Here is a 25377-nt window from a genome sequence, read left to right on the forward strand (position 1 = left end):
GTACCTTCATCAAGACTGACTGAAGATGAAGGATAGTAATGTGCTCACAAAACTCTGAGTGCTGCGCTATGGAAGTGTGGGATCCTGGTCCTAGGTGGATATTCTTGCCTGCCTGTGAGGGAGTGTCCAGCATCTGTTTGATTTGGAAATCAAACCAATGTTATCAATAGAGCTGATTGTGTGAAGGGCAATGCTTTTCCTTTGAAAACATATTTTTCCACCTCTGCTTTCATCTTTACTTATTTCTGCCCACATCCCATGGAGATTTTGTAACAGACAAAAAGAAAGAGACACACAAAAAAAGTGAAGAACTGGAAACCAGACATACAAGTGATTTTATGTTCTTAATTTCTCCATCCTTCGGTCAGTCATTCAATGGGACTTTGTGTAATGGGAAGTGCAGGAAGTGACTACATCCACCCCCAAGTCAGTTCAACTGAGTATTTTCCTAGTTGTAAATCACAAACAAAGAGCTACTTGATCAAAAGAACAATAAAGGGAAAAGCTGCTCATTTAGAAAACGGGAGGCATAAGAATTGGCAAATTACTACTAATGTTACCTGCATGTTTTAAATAGCTGATTTGCTGGAAATTGAAAGTTGATGGGACAGATTCCTGATTTAATAGCGATTGAAGGGAAAGGAGTTTATGATTGGAGACAGAAGGAAAATGGTTAGTCAGGTCTTAAAACAGAATTAAAATAAAGGGACAAGCCAGTCCTGCTCCTCTTGGCCTGCAAGGAAGCTAATCTAAAAACATTAAAAAGCTTACTTTGCCTCTTCTAGCCCTGGCTGCTGTTTGCCTGGTGGGAAAGTCACCACTGCTCCCCACTAGAGCCGCAGATTAAAATGGCAGATCAGGCCCCAATGACATCATCAGAGCCCAAACTGCATAATTAAAGAGGACCCCGCAAGCTTGAGATGGATGACTTTGCCGCTTGCAATTTAAAATTGCAGTCGGCCAAATCGGAGCAGGAAAGAGTGGGTACGTCCCCCGCTCCATTTTAACTGCCCTGCTGTCTGGTTTCCGCCAGGCTGGTGGGGAGGGTTGTGGGGGGGGAGTTAAATTTGAGCCCTTTGTTCATATATGCTCACATACATATGCAGTGAGAAAATAATGGCTGCCCAAAAGAGTCAATGATCTCATCAGGCCAATGTGTGACAAGAACGAAGTCCGAGATTTTAAGAGTTTTATATTGCATGTGTTTATATTAATAATAAATTAATTGCCAATGCTTGAAGATCAGAAGCTAAAATCATAGACATTCCAAAAGTGTCCAGATTAAATTACATGTTCAAAACAACAGTGTGTGGCATTTCCTCCATCAGCCTGCAGTTTGTTTCGTTGACAGTTTAGATCAGGTCAATATTGTTCTTTGATCAGTTAGCCATCTTTAGGGATTTTCAAACATCAGTGCTGACCCGGGGTCATTTGACAGCAGAACCCACTATCATTGCACTGCACAGACTCTTCAAGCATCTGTGAATGGTAGAGTATTTACTCTGCAAGGCCACAAGACAAACCAAAACAAACGTCCAAAATCATATCTGGTTTAAGGTACCTTTGTTATTTTCAAAATTAATGAGTTTTGCTTATTTCCTTTGAGTCCTGCAGGGGGCATTAACACTTGTACATACAAAGAAGATTAAAGTTTAATCAAAAGGCGAGAGGACTTGCTGTAATGTTTTGCCATTAAAAAGGTATTGCGCTGAAATTAGATCTCCTATTCATACACACATAAAAACCTCATGAAAATAGCTAAGTGGGCACAGTGTGGCACTGAGCTATGCACATTCCAGGATTGCTCGCCAGTTTAGACTGAGTTTGCGAACATCAGCCAGGCAGCAATGGGATGCTACAATTGCTCTCAATATTCCCAGAAGTAAAATCAGCTGGGGAATCCATTCCGGCCTCGTATCCAGTGACACTCTAGGCTCATTAATGAAGTGTGGCCACTTGGGCAAGGTACTGGATGGAACTGTTCTGCAGCCTGAGGCATCGCAACAACAACTTGCATTTATATAGTGCCTTTAACGTGGTAGAATGACCCAAGGCGGTTCACCTTCAGGAGAGAAGTAGAGAAGGAAAACAAAGCCTGATGGAAAGTTACTGATAACTTTATCGACTTTAATACAATAATCAGCTTTTAAAAAAAACCATGACCAGAATGATGCTGGGCAGAAATCTGTATGTAATGTGTACATGGTGACACAAATATGGAGAGTGTTTTAAGTAGCAGAGATATTTCAATTATAGCTGGGAATAGCTGTTCATTTCTCAGGACATAAGAATGTAAGGACCAGAAAAGGCCACTCCGCAGATACTGCTCTTGGATCAGGATCTAACCTCTTTTTTTTTCCCTACACCAAACCTCTGCTCTTTACTGAATCAAGAATTAATCCAAATCTTTTCTGAATGCAGCATTGCCATCATCCGTGATTTTGTTAATGATTTATTGATTTTGCGCTATTGCTTTAATGTGAGTGATTCATTGGGTGCAAGGGTGAGAGATGGAATAAATGATCTTTTATCCCTATAAATGATTCAACTGAGTCAATATTTACTGCACTAGATGGCAGTCTATTCTATTAAGTCACTGACTTCTAAGTGTAAAAAAGTTTTTCTAAATTAATTCACCTCCTGGCCTCTCTTAATTTATAATCATTGTTTCTGGTTCTTCTACACCGTGTCACTACTGAGCCATGCAGACCAGAAGGATTCTAGATCCAATTCCAGTGATTTGCTGATTGAACTGACCTCAGTTAAGGGCAGTAGAAGTGCGATAATTGGGCTCCTGGCTAGAGGGAGAAAATATCAGAAGAGAGTTCTGGCTCCTGAGCACTGCCAAGTGAAAGGTGTGGATGCCTGGTGAAGATATGACCTGTCTAGTCTGTGCTTCCCTCCACTGCCCATACTCATACATGAAGGACAAGTGGGAATGCTGGGGAGGGGTGGTGGTGGGGGGGGGGGACGCATTTAGTGCCCATGCAACCATGCCCCAGAAGACTCAGTATCTTTAGCAGAGGAGGGGAAGCATCCCCAACTTCATTCAGAGAGTAACTGAGCTATATAGGGAAGCTCCAGGTTTGACCAATGTTTTGCCATTAGTCTTTGGTGAGTTAGCTAATCTCATTTGGGGCAATTGAGGCACTATGTCCCAGAGTTAGGAAGGGGAAATCTGGTAAGTATCCTGCTCCTGGTTACTGTCCAGCACACATGTGGATGTCAGATGAGGAAACGATCAGGCTCAGCTGTGATGCCCTTCCACTTTCCACAGTTGAATAGCTTGCTGGAGGTTACTGTCACACATGAGGCTCACACATAAACAGTGTCCAAGATATTGGCAGGGCCTGACACCCAAGCAGTAGCATCCCAGCAAAGAGTTGATGCCTTCAGAAGAGGAGAGGAGGGAGAATAATCATGAAAAAGGGGAGAAAATTTGAACAGTGTGCGCGAATTGTGTCTTCCCAATTTCCTTTTTTCCTACATTTAATAAAAACGTTTCTGTATTGTCCACACTAGATGTAAATGGACCCCGCATCATGTCTAGGACTGCATTAACTGAGTAAATTTAACTGCAAACCCCCAGAACAACAGATGATTTCACTTGAGAGATGGTAGTTTTCAAACCAAAAATGTGCTCTTAACAGGAATTGCTCCTTTTGGGGATTAAACTTCAACAATTAATATTGATCCCAACCTCTTTGCACAAGAGCAAACAGCTGTTAAAAGATTTGCTTTTAAGAAGATTAACCTGCGTAAAGCAGTACAGTCTAAAATTGCAGTGTTCAGTACCATTATTGCTAGTCCTAACAAACCTGAATGTTGCAAATACGTAATGCCCAATAATTATCAGAACCCATGCCACTATCATCTTTATTACTCTTCCAGTTATGAGTGCCTGATTTGCCTTGTTCATCATGCCCCATTGCCAAGTTTACCGGTTTCCGGTTTTCATATAATCATGTAACGTGACCTCTAAAACACTGGTGGAAATCCTGAAATCCCGTGAAATAATAAATAGAATTTGAGTTATTTAGCCATTGCTCATCAGTGGCCTGCTTGTTGGTAATAGCCGTCTCTTAGTATATCAAAGGCAAGGCATCGGTTTTCTATTTTCATGGAAAAAGAGTCAGAACCATGAAATGCAATCCCCAAAACAATGGTACAAATCCCCAAATCCCTTGTAATAAAAAAGGAATTTGGTTTATTCAGTCAGCATAAACCAACGGCTCTGCCCATCGAATAATAGTAGGATAAGTTTAAAAGTAAACTGCAGATTATATATAATAAAGAGTAATAAATGTCTGGCAGTGAGTTTAAGGCAGTCGTTCGATCTCAGGGATTCTGCTGAGATCTGAATTGCTTGATTTATTTTTCTGACAAAAAAAAGGATAATTAAAAAAGCACACTATTCAAAAACGGGAAAGAAAAGCCAAGGATCAGATCTGAGAGAATCAGAAAATTCTGCATCATGTCCCTTACTGTCCACTGATTCCCATTGGAATCTGACACTGATAAGATATCCTCATCGCACACAACAAACCTGCTCCCCCATGATATGATTTTCTTTTTGAACTTGTTCACTTGAGTGAGTTTTCAGGCATGGCTTCCCTTAAATTTGTTACTTTTTAATGCGCTTTGTATCAGATTTATTCAACTGGCATTGAAAGCGTTATCTGGCACATAAGCAAAGCGATTAAGCTCTCCGTCACTCAAAGCAGGGAGGCAAGTTTTCTGCCATTGTGTGCTGGGGCTTAAAGGGGCACGGTCTTTAGGAAGGAATGATTGAGCAAGTCAAGGGAGAAGAACTGCTCCGGCCACTCTGTGTAACAACACGTGACTGCAATTCTTCCACTTCAATCTTCTTTTAGTTTTGAGGGGCCAGGAGGAAGATGAGAAGCCAAAAGATTTGATGAGGGCATTTTTGTCATGGAGCCATCATGGGTAATGTTGTAATAATTTTTTTTTAAACCTCATGCCATGTTTCTAAATAAATGATTTTCTGAAAGTTGCGCTTTGGGACATCCTGAAGATGTAAAAAGCGCTTCATAAATGCAAGTTTTTTTCTTTCTTTTTCATGAAGCCAATGCCTCTTTAAAAGCATAACACACTGAAACTGAGCAAACACCTTCCATAATCATGTTCCCAGAAGAATCTAGTCTCCACTATAACGGGGGGTGGGAGGAGGCAGCTTTTAGTGCTTTGATACATTAAATACCTAGGCCTAGAAATTCAGTTTGCGCCCGCCAGCTCGCTTGCGGAGCCACTTGCGCCCGCCGGAAATTCAGTTTCAGCGCCCACATCGAAGCCGGCCGCTATTCAAGGGTTTCGGCACCCCCGCTTGGGGCGCTGAAACTGAATATCGGCGCGCTAGGTGCCGCAGCGCCACCCGCTGCAGAGCGGCAGGCTGCGGTACTGCAGGCCTTCCTCCCTCTCTTAAGGGGGAGGTGCCTGCAACAGCGAGATCGCCGCTCGCTAGTGCTGGCAAATGAGCTCGGCACCACGGAGAAGTGTCGGGCTCCCGGAAAACAGCCGGCAATGCCGCGGGGGGGGGGGGGGTGGAGGAGGCCGGGGAAGGAGGTGCGGGCAGGCAGCCGCCGAAAAAGCGGCCGGCCGCACATCCGCCTTAACTCGCCCCGCTAGCGCTACAGTACGGCCCCGTTTTCTGATCGCTGTTTGCAGCCGCTGCGGAAGAGGCGGCCGCAACTCAATATGGTGGTCGGGCCGGTAGCGGGGCAGTAGCAGGGCACTGTGCACACCGATGACGTCATCGGTGGCGGCGCAGCGCTACTGGCTAACGCCGCCATTACCGCAGCGCTGAATATCGGCGAAAGCTCAGCAAGTGGCGCAAAGGCCCTCTTTGGGCGAAAACTGGGTGCAAAGCCGACTGAATTTCTAGCCCCTAATCATTTTGCACCCAGCCCAGAGAAAAGACTACAGCGCATAATAATGGCACATTTATGGGAACTGAGAAAAGAAGCATTAACAATCTATGTTTTATGTGACGGGGGGCTCTATTTCCCTGAAAGTTTATTGATTCATACACTGAATTAGCTCAGTGTTGAAAAACGATCATCTTGACTTACCTTCAGCCTTGAAAGAGTTAAACCCGCCTACATCTATCCTTTGCGCACATTTAAAGTTAGGCGTATGTGTGCATGTATATATTGGTAGGTAGAGGATAAAGATATTCTTTGTGTGTTACGACGCACACAGGTGCACTGTACTGGAGATATAAAACCAGCAGTCTGTGAAAGAGTTCCTTTAACATTTATCACCCTTACTCATCACCACACCATCAGTCCCCTGGGAGCATAAATGCTAATTTGGTTGAAGATTTACACAGCCCCTTTTGGGACTGAGATTATAGCAAATCCTCACCACAGAGAACAAATTTTGCTCTTCCATAGTGTGATGCTTTTTAATTGTTCCAGTTGAGCAGCTTTTTCTTACTATAGCGTTATTAATAGAGCAGCGTGGTCATTCTGGCAGAGATTTGCCATGTGAGCAGCTTGTTCCTGTCCTATCTCTTCCCAGAATCCTTCGACTAATATATCTGGAAAGAAGCAGCTGCGTTGCATTCGATTTCCAGGATAATGTTTGAGCCCAGCCTCCTGCTGCAAGGCCTGACAACCCGTTTCCTGCAGCTTTTCTGAGGAGTTACAATGAGAGACACAGGGTGCATCTGCTGGCAGCCTTCTGACCCAGAGGTCACACCTGAGAATTGATTCATACTCACTGCACTGCTCTGGTGCTTGAACGCTGCATATATATTAGGGGACTGCCACTGTGTTATAAACATGTTAGCACTACTGTCTCCAGCAGCATGGAGTACCACCCTCTGGGGTGGGGTGGGGTGCTTTCAGGTCGCCCATCTTTACCTTGTTGGCCTTCCCTGATAATGTGGAGAAAGCCTGCCGCCAGAAATTTGAGAGTGCGTCTCGAAAGCAGTCATGTATCTACAAAGTTGCTCGTGCGTTTATTTTTAAAGCTGAAATCTCTACTAGTGAACAACTGTGTGTGCATACTTGCAATTCATGTTTTGAATTCCACCCTGCAATCTAAGTGGGGAAGTCTGGAAGCACCAGCTGACTCAACTTATTGTGAAACCACTTCCAGTGGAAACAACTCGACAATGTAAACACATTGACATAGGAAGAGGAGGAGGCCATTCAGCAGCTTGAGCCTGTTCCGCCATTCAAGAGCCTGTTCTGCCATTCGCCATGGCCGATCTGCGACCTAACTCCATATACCTGCCTTTGGCCCATATCCCTTAATACCTTTGCTTAACAGAAAGCTATTGACTGATAACTAATAAATATAATTAGTTGAACAATTTGCTGACACGATTGCCGATCAAAACTCACACATTCACATTCTGGAATGTTTTCATTTCCTCTGAAAAGGAAGCAATGAAAGCAAGATTCAGAAATACAGCAGTGTGTACATCTGCATGATCACAGAAGTCAACCTGGTGATTTTATATTTAAATAGCAATGATTCTCAGACTTTTAAGCAGGCTGCCACCCTTCAAGCAGATGTTGTACAGCTGGGCTTATTAAAGGTTTACCATGCAGACTGGGCAAGCAGACAGGAGAGAATTATGTGGAGAATAACAGACCTGTCAGTGATCAAACAGCCGGAATCCAATCAAAAGATTCTGGTGATAAAACCCTGAAAGTGAAGTCTGATTGGACATCCACACTCCAAAATAAAATTACACTTAAAGGTTCATCCTGTGTTCACATTACTTTCTAATGATATTTAGTGTGAAGTTCCTGGTTTATTTTGCCATGAAGAGATTTTTATTTGCTGGTTACCAGTGTGCTCCTTATAGTTGATGCATAATCATGTCTACTTTAAGGGATTGACAATTGTATTATACTCACTGTAATGTTAGTGATCGTTAATCAGTGGACATTGGATGGCACAGCTGATTAGCACACTATCCTTTTACCTCAAAGATCGAGGTTTGCAATCTAATCCAAGCTGATGTGGGTGAATGATTCATTTTTATGCTGTAAGGAGCCAATATGAAATAAGTTTGGGTAGCCTTGTGCTAGTTTCTCATAGCGCAATTACTATCCACCTAGTTACATTCAACACTGTTCCTAATTGGCATAGACTTTTTGGGATAGAGAAGTTGTTGGGGGCAGAGTAAAGGAAGTTTTGCATTGCATCTGGCTATATTTGATGAATGTAAGAAATCACACAACACCAGGTTATAGTCCAACAGCTTTATTTGAAATCACAAGCTTTCGGAGCGCTGCTCCTTCTTCAGGTGAAGTGGAGAAATGCATAAAGACACAGCTTATATAGTCAGAGAATCATGTCAGATGTTTACAGGTAACCTTTCCAACTATTTGATGAGGTAACAGAGAGGAGTGGATGAGGGCAATGTGGTTGATGTGGACTTCCAAAAGGCATTTGATAAAGTGCCACATAATAGGCTTGCCAGCAAAGTTGAAGCCCATGGAATAAAAGGGACAGTGGCAGCATGGATACAAAATTGGCTAAGTGTCAGGAAACAGAGAGTAGAGGGCAGCAGGCAGTTAAGAAGGCAAATGGTATGTTGGCCTTTGTAGTGAGAGGGTTTGAGTACAGGAACAAGGATGTCTTGCTGCAGTTGTACAGGGCCTTGGTGAGACCACATCTTGAGTATTGTGTGCAGTTTTGGTCGCCTTATCTGAGGAAGGATGTTCTTGCCATGGAAGGAGCTCAGCGAAGATTCACCAGGCTGATACCTGGGATGGCAGGAATGGTGTATGAAGAGAGATTGGGTCAATTGGGCTTATACTCGCGGGAGTTTAGAAGAATGAGAGGGGATCTCATTGAAACTTATAAAATTCTAACAGGACTAGACAGACTAGATGCAGGAAGGATGTTCCCGATGGTCGGGGAGTCCAGAACCAGGGGTCACAGTCTAAGGATAAGGGGTAAGCCATTTAGGACAGAAATGAGGAGGAATTTCTTCACCCAGAGAGTGGTGAACCTGTGGAATTCTCTGCCAAAGAAGGCAGTAGAGGCCAATTCATTAAATATATTCAAGAAGGAGTTGGATATATTTCTTAAGGCTAAAGGGATCAAGGGGTATGGGGAGAAAGCAGGGACAGGCTACTGAGTTTGGATGATCAGCCATGATCGCATTGAATGGCGGAGCAGGCTCAAGGGGCCGAATGGCCTACTCCTGCTCCTATCTTCTATGTTTCTATGAATGGTTGTGTTTCAGACCGGAGGAAGGTACACAGTGGTGTTCCCCAGGGGTTGGTACTAGGACCACTGAATTTCTTGATATATATTAATTGACTTGGACTTAAGAGTACAGGGCACAATTTCAAAATTTGCAGATGACACACAACTTGGAAGTATAGTGAACAACGAGGAGGACAGTGATAGACTTCAAGAGGACATAGATAGGCTGGTGGAATGGGCAGACACGTGGCAGATGAAATTTAACGCAGAAAAGTGCAAAGTGATACATTTTGGTAGGAAGAACGAGGAGAGGCAATATAAACTAAAGGATATAATTCTAAAAGGAGTGCGTGAACAGAGAGACCTGGGGATATATGTGCACAAATCGTTGAAGGTGGCAGGGCAGGTTGAGAAAATGGTTCATAAATAGAGGCATAGAAAAGCAAGGAAGTTATGATGAATCTTTATACTGTAAAACACTGGTCCGACCTCAACTGTGTTCAATTCTGGGTACCGCACTTTAGGAAGGATGTGAAGGCCTTAGAGCAGGTGCAGAAAAGATTTACAAGAATGGTTCCAGGGATGAGGGACTTCAGTTATGTGGATAGACTGGGGAAGCTGGGGTTGTTCTCTTTAGAGCAGAGAAGGTTGTGAGGAGATTTGATAGAGGTATTCAAAATCATGAGGGGTCTAGACAGTGTAGATAGAGAGAATCTGTTCTCGTTAGCGAAAGGGTGGAGAACCAGAGGACACAGATTTAAGGTGATTGGTAGAAGAACCAAAGGCAACATGAGGAAAAACGTTTTTACTCCGTGAGTGGTTAGGATCTGGAATGCACTGCCTGAGAGGGTGGTGGAGGCAGACTCAATCATGGCTTTCAAAAGGGAATCGGATAAGTACCTGAAGGAAACATTTTTGCAGGGCTACGTGGAAAGGGCGGGGGAGTGGGACTAGCTGAAAGGCTCTTTCAGAGAGCCGGCACGGGCTCGACGGGCCGAATGGCTGTAACCACTCTATGATACTGTGATGAAATATGCCATTCATCACTCATCTGTATTCTCTGTGTGTGATTGTGCCTGTGACTGTGGTTTAGTTTCAGTTTCATTTCCCTTACCTCAGTTCCATTTCCTCACCTGTATTTTATTGTGTGTAGGGCTCCGCCCATACCTGGCCTCTACTTAAGCAGGCCCAGCGTGTGTCACATCCAGTACAGCCGACCTCTGGATGGGAGACACTTCTCCACTGTGTGTTACCTTCTAAGTTAATAAAAGCCTTGCTTTGTTCAGTTAACATTGAGTCTCGGATTTATTGAGGCACATCAATTTTATTAACTTATTTTTCAACACAATGGATCAACTCTTGAAACCCGAACGTTTGGATTTGGACCAGCATGCTTCAGATGCATCGGCTCGCTTCGGACACTGGTTTAAGTGTATGGAATTCTTCCTGGACAATTCCGCAGCCATCACAGGCGCTACGGACGCTGAAAGTATGAAACTCGGAATCCTGCGGAATTGGGTAAGCCACCGGTTTTACCCCCTCATCCAAGACGCCGACACGTACCCGGCCACCTGCGACATCTTAAAGGCGCATTACCAGCAGCCTACGAATGAGGTGTATGCTAGGCATCTGCTCGCTACTCGCGCACAGCAACCTGGGGAATCGCTGGATGAGTTCCTAGTCACCCTGAAAACGCTTGGCAAAGACTGCAAGTGCCAAGATGTAAAAGCCGCAGTGTACACTGACGAGCTTGTTCGTGATGCCTTTATCACAGGCCTCAGCTCCACTTACATCCGGCAGAGACTACTGGAGAAAACGGGATTGGACCTGAAACAGGCTGTGGACACAGCGCGATCCCTGGATGTGGCCCAGAGAAACTCGGACGCCTACTCTTCAGCCCGCGCCGCCCACGCCGCCACGTGTGCACCAAGGGCGCCGCCATCTTGGAAGGCACCTTCCCCGCCCGGCAGCCCGACACCGTCGGGGCCCCGCTCTCCCCCCAGAAGCCCTACGACAGCCGTGACGCGTCGGGGCCCCAACTGCTACTTCTGCGGACAGCCGAAACACACCAGAAACCTGTGCCCGGCGAAAGTTACCACCTGCTTCAAGTGCGGTAAGAAGGGGCACTTCGGGAAGGTGTGCAGAGGGAACCCCGCCGGAAAACCCACCACCGCCGCGTGTGCGCCGTGGGAGCGGCCATCTTGGACGCCATCTTGCCCGACCTCGTGGGGTCCGCCATCTTGTGAGCAGACAGCGTGGACGCCATCTTGTCTCGATCAGGGCCCTACAGTGGCATCGGTCACAGTGGACCAGGCCAGGCCGCACCCGCTATCCAAATCAATGGTGGACATCGAGGTAAACGGGTGCGGGGTTAAAGGATTAATTGACAGTGGAAGTACGGAGAGTTTTATCCACCCTGAACTAGCACAACAACTCTCTCTAACGGTGGTCCCTACTCGGGGTACCATCTCTATGGCTGATAAAACCCAGACATCGACCATTATGGGTTACTGCACGGTACAATTGTCCGTTAACGGAACTGTATACGATAATTTTAAAGTACTAATCATGAAGAATCTATGTGCGAGCGTGATCTTGGGCCTGGATTTCCAGTGCCACCACCAAAGCATCACGCTCAATTACGGTGGGTCCCAGCTGCCCCTCACAGTGTGCGGCCTGGCTACCCTGAAGGTAAAGCCGCCTTCGCTATTCGCGAACCTTACCCCTAACTGCTGGCCAATAGCGACCAAAAGCAGGAGGTACAGCTGGGAGGACAGGCGGTTTATCGCGACCAAGGTAGACAGGCTCCTGAAGGAGCGCATTATTGAACGCAGCAACAGCCCGTGGCGCGCCCAAGTGGTGGTGGTGAGGGGTAGCGAGAAGAAACGGATGGTGATCGACTATAGCCAAACGATCAACAGGTACACCCAACTAGACGCCTACCCGCTACCCCGCATATCAGAAATGGTGAACCAAATCGCCCAATACCGGGTGTTCTCCACCATCGACCTCAAGTCAGCATACCACCAGCTCCCTATCAGACCAGAGGACCGCCCGTACACCGCCTTCGAGGCGAACGGACGCCTCTACCAATTCCTCAGAGTCCCCTTTCGGGTGACGAATGGGGTCTCGGTCTTTCAGAGGGAGATGGACCGCATGGTCGATGACCACCACTTGCAGGCAACCTTCCCCTACCTCGACAACGTCACCATCTGCGGTCACAACCAGCAGGATCACGACTCGAACCTCGAGAGGTTCCTGAAAACCGCACAAAAACTCAACCTCACTTACAACGAGGACAAGTGCGCTTACAACACCACGCGCCTCTGCATACTAGGCAGCGTGGTGGAGAATGGAGAAATCGGACCAGACCCCGACCGATTGCGCCCCCTACGGGAGCTGCCCCTGCCCAACACTCCCAAAGCCCTGAAAAGGTGCCTGGGGTTATTTTCTTATTATTCCCAATGGGTCCCCAACTACTCCGACAAAGCCCGCCCCCTCTTGAAAGCATCCTCTTTTCCGCTCTCTGCTGAGGCCCACGCCGCCTTCAAAAGCATTAAGCGGGATATTGAGCGGGCCACGCTACAGGCAGTGGACGAGAACACTCCCTTTCAAGTGGAAAGTGATGCGTCTGACTTTGCCTTGGCAGCCACCCTCAACCAGGCGGGGCGGCCCGTAGCTTTCTTCTCGAGGACCCTCCAAGGGCCCGAGATCAGACACTCCTCCGTGGAAAAGGAGGCCCAAGGCATCGTGGAGGCAGTGCGCCACTGGCGCCACTACCTAGCCGGCAAACGCTTCAACCTACTTACCGACCAGCGGTCGGCAGCGTTTATGTTTAATAATAAACAGAAGGGGAAGATTAAAAATGTTAAGATTCTCAGGTGGCGGATCGAGCTCTCCACCTTCGAGTATGACATCATTTACCGGCCAGGGGCCCTTAACGAATCCCCCGACGCCCTCTCACGAGGGATGTGTGCCAGCGGCACCGGGGATCGGTTACAGACCCTCCACAACGACCTCTGCCACCCAGGGGTCACACTGCTGTTCCACTTCATAAAGTCCCGCAACTTAGCCTACTCGATTGAGGAAGTTCGGTCTCTGACCAGGTACTGCTGCACTTGCGCTGAGTGCAAGCCTCGGTTCTACCACCCAGATAGAGCCCACTTAATCAAAGCTACACGGCCCTTTGAGCGGCTCAGCTTAGATTTCAAGGGCCCCCTCCCGTCAGCCGACCGCAATGTTTACTTCCTGAACATTGTGGACGAATACTCCCGTTTCCCATTCGCCTTCCCCTGCCCAGACATGACCAGCGCCACGGTCATTAAATGCCTCAACAGCCTGTTCTGCCTGTTCGGTATGCCGAGCTACATCCACACGGATAGGGGGGCGTCCTTCATGAGCGAAGAGCTACGCCAGTACATGCTGTCCAGGGGGATCGCCACGAGCCGTACCACCAGCTACAACCCCCAGGGTAACGGCCAGGTGGAGCGAGAGAACGGGACAGTATGGAAAGCAGTCACTCTAGCTCTAAGGACCAAGGGCCTCCCTATCTCCCGCTGGCAGGAAGTCCTCCCAGATGTGCTCCATTCGATACGGTCGCTATTGTGTACTGCCACTAATGCCACGCCTCATGAACGAATGTTTGCTTTTCCCCGGAAATCCACCTCTGGCGTATCCATGCCGTCATGGCTCTCCACCCCAGGTCCGGTATTTGTACGAAGGCATGTGAGGGGCCACAAGACGGACCCTCTCGTGGAGTCAGTGCACCTACTCCACGCCAACCCCCAATACGCGTATGTCCGGCACGCCGACGGAAGGGAGGACACCGTGTCCATAAAAGACGTCGCCCCAGCCGGTAACGACAACAACCACAACAACGATCACAGCAACTCTTACCCACCCACTACTCTTTCATCACCCCCGGAAGAACATCGACCAACGGTACCCCCACCAACCACCCCTTCAACAACCCTGGCGGCGCCCCCGACAGAGACCCAGGAGGCCACCGGGGACACCCAGCCGACACCCGCGGCACCACAACAGCCACGTCGGTCACAGAGGACTATCAAACCCCCGAACAGACTAAATCTATAGAAGGGGTGAATGTGATGAAATATGCCATTCATCACTCATCTGTATTCTCTGTGTGTGATTGTGCCTGTGACTGTGGTTTAGTTTCAGTTTCATTTCCCTTACCTCAGTTCCATTTCCTCACCTGTATTTTATTGTGTGAAGGGCTCCGCCCATACCTGGCCTCTACTTAAGCAGGCCCAGCGTGTGTCACATCCAGTACAGCCGACCTCTGGATGGGAGACACTTCTCCACTGTGTGTTACCTTCTAAGTTAATAAAAGCCTTGCTTTGTTCAGTTAACATTGAGTCTTGGATTTATTGAGGCACATCAGATACTATGATATTAACTCTGACCTGGGTAATGTTTGGCGCTGGCAAAAGAAAATAAAAGGGGAAAAGTGTTCCATTCTTCAAACTGCTAATCACAAAATTCACACAAACGATCGTCATTTATTTTGAGAGTAAGAGATTACAAACAAAATGGATTGTTCCATTGTGTACTTAGTGCTTTATTTAGAAAAATCTCAATTTAGGAAATTGCTGAAAAAATTGATTATTTTGCTGGTTGGCTGGGAGATGGTTTGGGCAATTTTCCAGCAAAGTGTTGAAGTCTCTTTTACATTGAAGGAGCACAATGACACTCTCTAATATGGCAGGGCTGGGGGTGGGGAGCGGGAGGCTCTGAAGGAGGAGAGATTTATTTGTATGAAGTACTTTCCCAATATCTATATGGGGATTGGGGGGGGGGGTGCGATGGGGATCGGGGGGGGGGGATGGGGGGGTTGGCGGGGGTGGGGGGGTTGATGGGGATGGGGGGGTTGGCGGGGGTGGGGGGGTGATGGGGATGGGGGAGTAGCGGGGGTTGTGTGTGATGGGGATTGGGGGAGCGGGGGCATGTGTGATGGGATTGGGGGGATCGGGGGGGGTGATGGGGGTTGGGGGGTTGGCGGGGGGGTTGTGGGGAGCGGGGGGGTTGTGGGGAGCGGGGGTTTTGGCGGGGGGGTTGTGGTGATTGGGGGGTGGTTGGCGGGGGAGTGATGGGGATTGGGGAGGTTGGCGGGGGGTGATGGGGATTGGGGGGGTTGGCGGGGGGTGTGATGGGGATTGGGGGCTTGGCGGGGGGGTGATGGGGATTGGGGGGTTGGCAGGGGGGTGATGGGGATTGGGGGGGTTGGCGGGGGGGTGATGGGGATTAGGGGGGTTCGCGGGGGGGTGATGGGGATTGGGGGGTTTGGCGGGGGTTGATGGGGATTGGGGGCAGGGGTGGTGTGATGGTGATTGGGGGGTTGGCGGGGGGTGATGGGGATTGGGAGTTTGGCGGGGTGTTGATGGGGATTGGGGGGTTGGTGGGGGGATGATGGGGATTGGGGCGGTTGGCAGGTGGTGTGATGGGGGTTGGGGGGTTGGCGGGGGGGTGTGATGTGGATTGGGGGGGCGGGGGGGTGTGATGGGGGTTGGGCAGGTTGGCGGGGGGATGATGGGAATTGGGGGGTTGGCGGGGGGTAATGGGGATTGGGGGGTTGGCGGGGGGGTGTGATGGGGATGGGGGTTTGGCGGGGGATAATGGGGATTGGGGGGTTGGCGGGGGGGTAATGGGGATTGGGGGAGTCGGCGGGGGGTGTGATGAGGATTGGGGGAGTCGGCGGGGGGTGTGATGGGGATGTGGGGGGTGGGGAGGTGTGCTGGGGATTTGGGGAGTTGGCGGGGGGAGTGTTGGGGATTGGGGGAGTTGGCGGGGGGGTGATGGGGATGGGGGGAGTTGGCGGGGTGGTGTGATGGGGATTGGGGGAGTTGGTGGGGGGTGTGATGGGATTGGGGGAGTTGGTGGGGGGTGTGATGGAGATGGGGGGCGGGGGGTGTGATGGCGATGGGGGCGGGGGTGTGATGGGGATTGGGGGAGTTGGCGGGGGGGTGTGATGGGGATTGGGGGAGTTGGCAGGGGCGTGTGATGGGGATTGGGGGAGTTGGCGGGGTGATGTGATGGGGATTGGGGGAGTTGGCTGGGGGTTATTGGTGGATTGGGGGAGTTGGCGGGGGGTGTGATGGGGATTGGGGGAGTTGGCGGGGTGTGTGATGGGGATTGGGGGAGTTGGCGGGGTGTGTGATGGGGATTGGGGGAGTTGGCGGGGGTTGTGATGGGGATTGGGGGGCAGGGGGGCAGGGGGGCGGTGGGGTGGGGAGGTTTGATGGGGATTGGGGGAGTTGGCAGGGGGTGTGATGGGGATGGGGGGGCGGGGTGGTTGGGAGGTGTGATGGGGATTGCGGGGCGGGGGGCGGGGGGTGTGATGGGGATTGGGGGGCGGGGGGTGTGATGGGGATTGGGGGAGTTGGCGGGGGGGTGATGGGGATGGGGGGAGTTGGCGGGGGAGTGTGATGGGGATTGGGGGAGTTGGCGGGGTGATGTGATGGGGATTGGGGGAGTTGGCTGGGGGTTATTGGTGGATTGGGGGAGTTGGTGGGGGGTGTGATGGGGATTGGGGGAGTTGGCGGGGGTTGTGATGGGGATTGGGGGGCAGGGGGGCGGTGGGGTGGGGAGGTGTGATGGGGATTGGGGGAGTTGGCTGGGGGTGTGATGGGGATTGGGGGAGTTGGCGGGGTGTGTGATGGGGATTGGGGGAGTTGGCGGGGGGTGTGATGGGGATTGGGGGAGTTGGCGGGGTGTGTGATGGGGATTGGGGGAGTTGGCGGGGGTTGTGATGGGGATTGGGGGGCAGGGGGGCGGTGGGGTGGGGAGGTGTGATGGGGATTGGGGGAGTTGGCGGGGGGTGTGATGGGGATGGGGGGCGGGGGGGTTGGGAGGTGTGATGGGGATTGGGGGGCGGGGGGTGTGATGGGGATTGGGGGAGTTGGCGGGGGGGTGATGGGGATGGGGGGCGGGGGGGTTGGTGGGGAGGTGTGATGGGGATATGGGATGCAATTTAGCCGATAGTAAGTCTAAACCTGAAATTCTAAAATTTCCGGTTGTCCTTTTGAAGCCAGCGTGACCAACTAACTTACTGCTTACTGTGACCAGAGCAGTTTAAAATTACATTCACATTTTAATGATCACAGATGCTATATAATCTAATTTTGATGCAGGTTATTTAAATTTAGCTGTCCAGATCATGATATTGACAAGCTTTGCAGACTTGGTCAGTTCCTTTTATCAAAGAATCAGAGTACTTGGCCTCATGAAGTGGGGTGGGAGGAGGCTCGTGTGAAGCATAAACACTGGCATGGACCAGTTGGGCTGAATGGCCTGTTTCTGTGCTGTAAATTCTATGTTAATCTGTTGTATGTATCAATTTCAAATTACATTCTCATTGTCTTATTTTGTAATTAAAACTTGTTCCTTTGCCCTCAACGTCTAAAAATATTCTGGAAAAAGGCATTAAAATAGTGTTGTGGAGAGGTCAACTAGAAGGAACTATGGGTTAAAGGGATGTTCATAGAGTATTACAATGCAGATGGAGGCCATTCGGCCCATTGTGTCTGTGATGGCTCTTTGAAAGAGCAGTCGTGCCTAATCCCACATCCCCGCATTTTGTCCGTAACCTTGTAAGTTCCTCATCCTCAAGTACCTGTCCAACTCCCTTTATTATTTATGGAATCAGCTTCCACCACCTTTTCAGGTAGAGCGTTCCAGATCGCGACAACTCTCTGAGTGAAGAAATTCCTCCTCATCTTCCCTCTAGATCTTTTGAATCTATGACCTGTGGTTACTGACCCACTTCCCACAGGGAATCATTTTTCTCTTTCACAGAATCACAGAATCACAGAAACCCCACAGTGCAGATAGAGGCCATTTCGGCCCATCGAGCCTGCACCGACACATATCCCACCCGATCCCTGTAACCCCTGCACCAACACATATCCCACCCTATCCCTGTAACCCCACGTATTTAATCCCCCTAACACTAAGGGTCAATTTATCATAGCCAATCAACCTAACCTGCACATCTTTGGACTGTGGGAGGAAACCGGAGCACCCGGAGGAAACCCACGCAAACACGGGGAGAATGTGCAAACTCCACACAGACAGTCACCCGAGGCCAGATTCGAACCCGGGTCCCTGGCGCTGTGAGACAACAGTGCTAACCACTATGCCACCGTGCTGCCTAACTCTACTCAATCAAAACCTCTCATCATCTTGGAAACATCTATTAGGTTACCTTTTAACCTTCTCTGTTCCAAGGAGCACAGTCCTAATTTTTCCAAACTCTGCTCATAACTGAAGCCCCTCATCCCTGGTAACATCCTGGTAAACCTCCTCGGTACCCTTTCTAAGGCCTTTACATCTTTCCTGAAGTGTGGTGTCCAGAATTGTCCATGTCAGCTGAGGCCTAACCAGTGACTTACAACATTCTAACATGATCACTTTGCCTTTATATTCTATGCCTCTAATTATAAACCAAAGTAACCCATATGATTTTTTAACCACCTTATCAACTTGCCCTGCCATCTTTAAGGATTTGTATGTATGGACACTAAGGTCTCGCTCTTCATCTACACTTTTCAAAATCGTGCCATTTATAGTGTACTGTCTTTCCATATTAGTCCTCCCAAAGTGCATCATTTTAGATTTCTCCGCATTGAACTCTATCTGCCATGCTTCTGCCCACTCCACCATCCTGCCTATGTCATCCTGAAGGCTATAACTATCCTCAATTTTCGTATCATCTGCAAACTTTATAATGCTACACCCTACACCCATATCTAGGTCATTTATAAAAATGGGAAAGTGCAATGGACGCAAAACTGACCTTTGGGGAACACCACTGCAAACCACCTCCCAGTCTGAAAAACATCCATCCACCACCACCCTTTGCTTCCTGTCACTGAGCCAATTCCATGTCCATACCGCCACTTTCCCCTTAATTCCATCTTCTTAATAAGCCTCCTGTGTGGCACTTTGTAGAATGCCTCTGAAAGTCTGTATATACAGCATCTACTGTACTAGCTTGATCAATCTTCTCTGTTACCTCATCAAAGAATTTAATCAAATTAGTCAGACACGATTTACCTTTAACAAATCTATGCTGGCTCTCCTTGATTAACCCATGCCTTTACAAATCAAAGTTTATTTTGTCCCTGATAATGATTTCCAATAACTTCCCCACCACTGATGTTAGGCTGACTGGCCTGTAGTTTCCTGGTTTATACCTCTCCCCGTATAAATAGTGGTATAACATTAGCAACCCTCCAGTCCTCCAGCACTACTCCTGTGTCCAATGAGAATTGGACGATTGTGACCAATGCCTCTGCTATTTCTACCTTTGCTTCTTTCAGCAACCTAGGATACATTCCATCTGGGCCAGGTGACTTACCAACTTTCAGTAATGCTAATCTTTTTAGTACATCTTCTCTATCTATTACTATCCTGTCCATAACTTCGTCTTTCTGATGAGACGTTAAACCGAGGCCCCGTCTGCTCTCTCAGGTGGACGCAGCAGATCCCGTAGCACTATTTTGAGGAAGGGCAAGGGAGTTATGCCCAGTGTCCTAGACAATATTTATTCCTCAATCAACATCACAAAAAAACACAGATTATTTGGTCATTATCACATTGATGTTTGTGGGACCTTGCTGTGCACAAATTGGCTGCCACATTTCCTACATTATAACAGTGACTACACTTCAAAAGTACTTCAATGGCTGTAAAGCGCTTTGGAATGTCCTGAGGTTGTGAAAGGCGTTATATAAATGCAAGTCTTTCTTTTCTTTCTTTCTCCTCTTTTAGTGTAACCTTCACACCATCCACTTCCTTTGTGAAGACAGATGCAAAGTACTCATTTAATAATTCTATATGAAGATTTCCCTTTGGGTCCTTAGTAGGCTCAACTTTTTTCCTAACTAACCGCTTACCCTTTATATATTTATAAAATGCTTTAGGGTTCAATGTAATGTTGCCTGCTAATCTTTTCTCATAACCTCTCTTTACCTCCCGTATTAACTCTTTTATTCCCTGCTGTACTTTCCATAATCTTCCTGGTTATTAACTGAATCTTGCTCCTGACATTGGTCATAAGCCTCCTTTTTCCATTTTATTTTAACTTTTATTTCCTTTTTCATCCAGGGCGCATTAGCTTGTTAGGATGTTGCTACGTTTGAGGACAGAAGATGGTGGCATGTGCAAGCTGAACTGAGGGATTGGGCGGTGCTGAGTACTGGCTGTAAAGTCTGCCGTATTACCACATTTAGGGTTAGCAACTTTGTCGAGTTCAAAACCAGATAGGGTTGTGGGAATAGTTGAGATCTTTGCTTGAGTCCTGCCATCTGCCTTTCCGTTGATGAAAATTTACGGAAAATCTTATGAATTAATGTTTCCACATCATGAGGTGCAGAAGCGGGAAAGGTTGATTTTTATTTTTAAAAATCAGACTTGTGTCCAGTTTGCATTCTAGAAATCTCCAGATGGCTCATTCAAAACTCAAATGGATACAACTCTAAATGTTCCTGAAGCATTTTGAATCTGTAATCTTTGCAGCTAATCATAAAAACATTGAGATTGTGAAAGTGACGGGGAATTCTGAGGGTACTGCCATACAAGCACTGAGCTGGCCTAGTGTTTGCAAACTTTAATTTCTGTCTTGAAAGTCAAAAGTTCCTGCCAACTGTGTGCCTTTAAAAGCTGCAGCATGTCCATTTTTTGATGCCTTTGCTTGTCAATTTTGTGCACTGGAAGACAAACGGCCAGTCATCTTTGTGTATTTGTACTAATTTAAACATCAATAAAAAACAGACCCCAGTGGAGCAGACCTTGCAGGTGATTTTCAATCTGTGATGCATATCACTGGGGCGCAGGTGATTTTCAGTCTGCAGGTGCTTTTACATTCAGTGCTTCTGTAATCTGCAATGTGGGAGAGAAGCGTCTGTGCGCTGACTTTCCATGTTTACATTGCTGACGCTAATTCCTTTTATCACCTTTCCGTGGGTCTACCATTCTGTCATTGGGATAAAGGAACCAGTTTTAGCAACATAAACACGAAGAGCTGGCAGGGTGGGCGATCTCCCGCGATCCGAATTGCAGAGGTACCAAATGTAAATACACCCAATAATGCACATAACTGGGGCTCAGATGCTTTCTGATCTGTGATACATATTGCTGTTGCTCAAGTGATTTCTGATCCTTGGTACACATCGTTGGAGCTGAGACTCACTTTACTTCTGAGGTAAAATTGACACTTTTTAAAACAATCTTCATTTGACATTTCAAAATTCAACATTATTTTTTTTTCAAATTACACTTTGATTAAAAAGTGCAGCCATTTGGTACAAATACATTGTTTTTATGATCTTTGTAATGTACTTGCTGTCACGTTAGTGGTTTGTTAACAATAGTGGTATATATGCTCACATTAGTAATCACTGCACTCTTCTATATTTTCAACATTTTTCAAGATTTTAGCTATTCTGCAAAAAATCTGTAAATAAAGCATGAAATAGATTGGCTGTCACACGGCATTGCTCCAGGATAATTATTCAACAAAAGGAAAAAAGCTTAAAAGTCTGGATGTTCTGCATTATATTCTGACAAAGGTTTTCAATTTCCATCCCATTTTCAACGAGAATGTGCATGAAGTGCACAGACTCTTTCCTCTCCGCCCTAATAATTTGAGAGGAGTGTCAGCCTGATTCATTCAAACTTTTCTAACAAATGCAAGCATGAGAAGGGATCGCCTTGGCTGCAGTGGATAGATGGGAATGTGCATCTTTGTCAAAGTCTGTAGCCAAATATTGCATGGGTTAGATGCAGAGAGATGCTTCTTTAACTCTGCTTCAAGAATATTCCTTCATCACCACTTTAGAAATATAATGCGGCACCTGCTTGGGATGTATTACTACATTAAAGGTGCGATACAAATGCAAGTTGTTGTTGTACAGATCAGCTATATACAGTATGTCTTTGCAGCAGGTGGTAAAAGACTGCAAAGCTGGAGAAGGCTGTTCTCCTTAGTCATTGACAGTTAGGTTGCTATGGCCTGCAGATATGGTTGTTGGCACAATGGCAGAAACAAGCAGTACAGCTTCAGTGCCTGCTATCTCCCTGTCATTCCTTCTTTCATTATGTTGAACTTCAATCATGAAATACTGTATTTGGAGCACATCAAAACAAACTGCCGTCATCCTGTAGCCTGCACATATTTGCCTTCTGGGTCCCTGAGTTCCCATACAGGTGGTGTTGGAAGATGTCTTTCATGCGCCCTCTTTTTAAAAAAATGTTGTTCCTGTCCTGCTTAAGTCTTGTAAATGTCTCACCTACAGTCTCCTGTTTGGTGACTGCACAGACAATAACTGACTATTTTTATTTGGGATTTCCAAATATAAAATCTACCATTGTGAGTAAACAAAAATTTTACCAGAAAAAAGTCCAAAATAGATATTTTTTTAAATTCCAAACAATTAAAAAAATCTTTAAAAATAAACACAGTGCTGAAAAGTTACTATAAAAATTGGGGAAAAGCCCATAAAAGATTTGTGCCCCTTTAAGAGTGCCATGGCATGTGGAGCTTCCATAAAGTCTATTCTTTCAGGTGAGACGTTAAACCGAGGCCCCATCTGCTCTCTCAGGTGGCCGTAAAAGATCCCTTGGCACTATTTCAAACACGAGCAGGGGATTTATCCATGGTGTCCTAGCCAATATTTATCCCTCAACCAACATCACTAAAACAGATTATCTGGTCATTATCACATTGCTGGTTGTGGGAGCTTGCTGTGCGCAAATTGGCTGCCGCGTTTCCTACATTACACCCGTGACTACAGTGCAAATGTACTTCATTGGCTGTAAAGCACTTTGGGATGTCCTTGGGTCATGAAAGGTGCTACAGTATATAAAAACTCTTTCTTTCTGATAAGGCAAACAGCACACTGCTGGCAAAAAAAAAGCTGAGGAGCATACTGATTTAAGATATTTTACAATAAATTCTACACCCTTAATGAGGCTCTCACCCTAAACCTGCGAGAGGATTCTGCAGCCAACAACCCAGCTAGCCAGAAAATAACAGGGAGAAGGAATCAGTTGAGAAATGGGCCTAAGACTTTACTGGTGAATAACATTGGAGAATCTAGCCTTGGATAAGTGCAAGTTTTTCTTTGTTTGCAATATAGATTTTGGGACTAAGCTGTTTCCTGTTAGGTTTCTACTGACTACGTGATAGGTTGCAGTATTTTCCTGTAAATAATTTCTTACATGATGTACCCGCAATGGCAGCACCAATATTCACTCAGACTCCCAAGCACAATATTTTTGATGACCTGCTCAAAACTGCATTCCTATATTACAACAGTGACTACACTTCAAAAGTACTTCATTGGTTGTAAAGCGCTTTGGGACTTCCAGTGATTGTGAAAGGTGCTATATAAATGCAAGACTTTGTAAGTCTTTCTTATTAGGAAAGACTGCAGAAAAAAAGAGATGTGTAAATAGGGCCCTAAAACAGGAATAAATTGATGCTTGTTAAGAATTTTGATTTTTCAGGATCTTCTTAGAATCTCCTTTATATTAGGCTTGCATTTATATAGGTTTTGCTGCATTTAAGTATCTTTTAGAGATGACCTGGAGCAAATAATTACAGAACTTCTGACAGCTAACAATATATATTTTTTATTATACATGCATTTCAATATGGGACTGCAAAAGGCCTGGGGAAACATCATACTGTAACTTTAATTCTGCTCTCATTGATAGCCTAGTGCAAGTCGGCAAATGTCTGACATATTCAAAATTGTCTTTCATGATCTGATGCTGCAGAGTAGATGCATTAATAATGTTCAAGTACCACATTCTGTAGTTAAAAATTAGCTGTAGATCTATATGTTACACAAATCTCTGACTATTATTTCCCTTTCTCTGAATGTTCTGTGTAATTGCTCTGTCAGACCAAAGAGAGTCAAGCAAAGCAATAGGTGGTGTTTATTGACAGGTTTTAGATACGTTTCACCAGCAATAGATATTTTTGTTTGTAAATGGAAAGTGCTGGCGACATGGAGCTCTGCTGACATGTAGGCTGAACTAAAACAAATTGGTGTGGAACCTGGGGCCAAAACCAGGCCGCGTAATTTAATTTGTGATGCTTCTTTTAAATGTTAGCTTTTCTCTCCTTACCCCCTCTCCTGAAGGCTATGACTCCCAGGAACATAGGAAATAGGAACTTTTAGGAATAGGAAAGTTCCATTTAGCCAAGCAATACTGTTGATTTCTAGTTGAGCATCCTGGGATATGAGTCCATGGATCCCAATAGCCCCTTGGTATTTTTTTAATGTGTGCGTCTACACAGTGAATGTTGGGAGGCTATTTGACTCTGCCAGGCAAATTGACTAAATCTATCCTGCATATATCCACCATCCACACATTATACTTTCCAGCAGTCATGGCTGACTACTTAGCAGTAGCAGTGACCGTGGCTCATTTTTTAGAATCATAGAATGGTTACAGCACAGAAGGAGGCCATTCAGCCCGTCAAGTCACTGCCAGCTCAAAGAGCACTTCAGCTAGTACCACTCCCCCACCCTTTCCCCATAGTCCTGCAATTTTTTTCCTTCAGGCACTTATCCAACTCCCTTTTGAAAGCCACGATTGAGTCTGCCCTTTCAGGCATTCCAGATCCTAACCACTCGCTGTGTAAAAAGGTTTTTCCTCATGTCGCTTTTGGTTTCTTTTGCCAATCACCTTGAATCTGTGTCCTCTGGTTCTCGACCCTTCCGCCAATGGGAACAGTTTCTCTCTATCTATTCTGTCTGGACTCATGATTTTGAATACCTCTATCAAACTTCTCTGCTCTAACGAGAACAACACCAGCTTCTCTAGTCTATTCATGTAACTGAAGTCCCCCATCCCTGGAATCATTCTCGTAAATCTTTTCTGCACCCTCTCTAAGGCCTTCACATCTTTCCTAAAGTGCAGTGCCCAGAATTGAACCCAATACTCCAGTTGAGGCTGAAGCAGTGTTTTATAAAGGTTCATCATAATTTCCACACTTTTATATTCTATGGGCAGGATTTTCATTCAGGAGTCGGGTAGGAGGCGGGACTACAACTTTCGGGGATGTAGTCCCGCCTCCATCGAGATGTGGCCAATCCACGCGATTTTAACTTGATTGACCTTATTGAGCCCGCCCAGTGGGCTCAGCAG

The sequence above is a fragment of the Somniosus microcephalus genome, chromosome 2 (genome assembly GCF_052327205.1).
Source record: "Somniosus microcephalus isolate GS21.2 chromosome 2, FLI_Smic_1.0, whole genome shotgun sequence".
Lineage (NCBI taxonomy): Eukaryota > Metazoa > Chordata > Chondrichthyes > Squaliformes > Somniosidae > Somniosus > Somniosus microcephalus.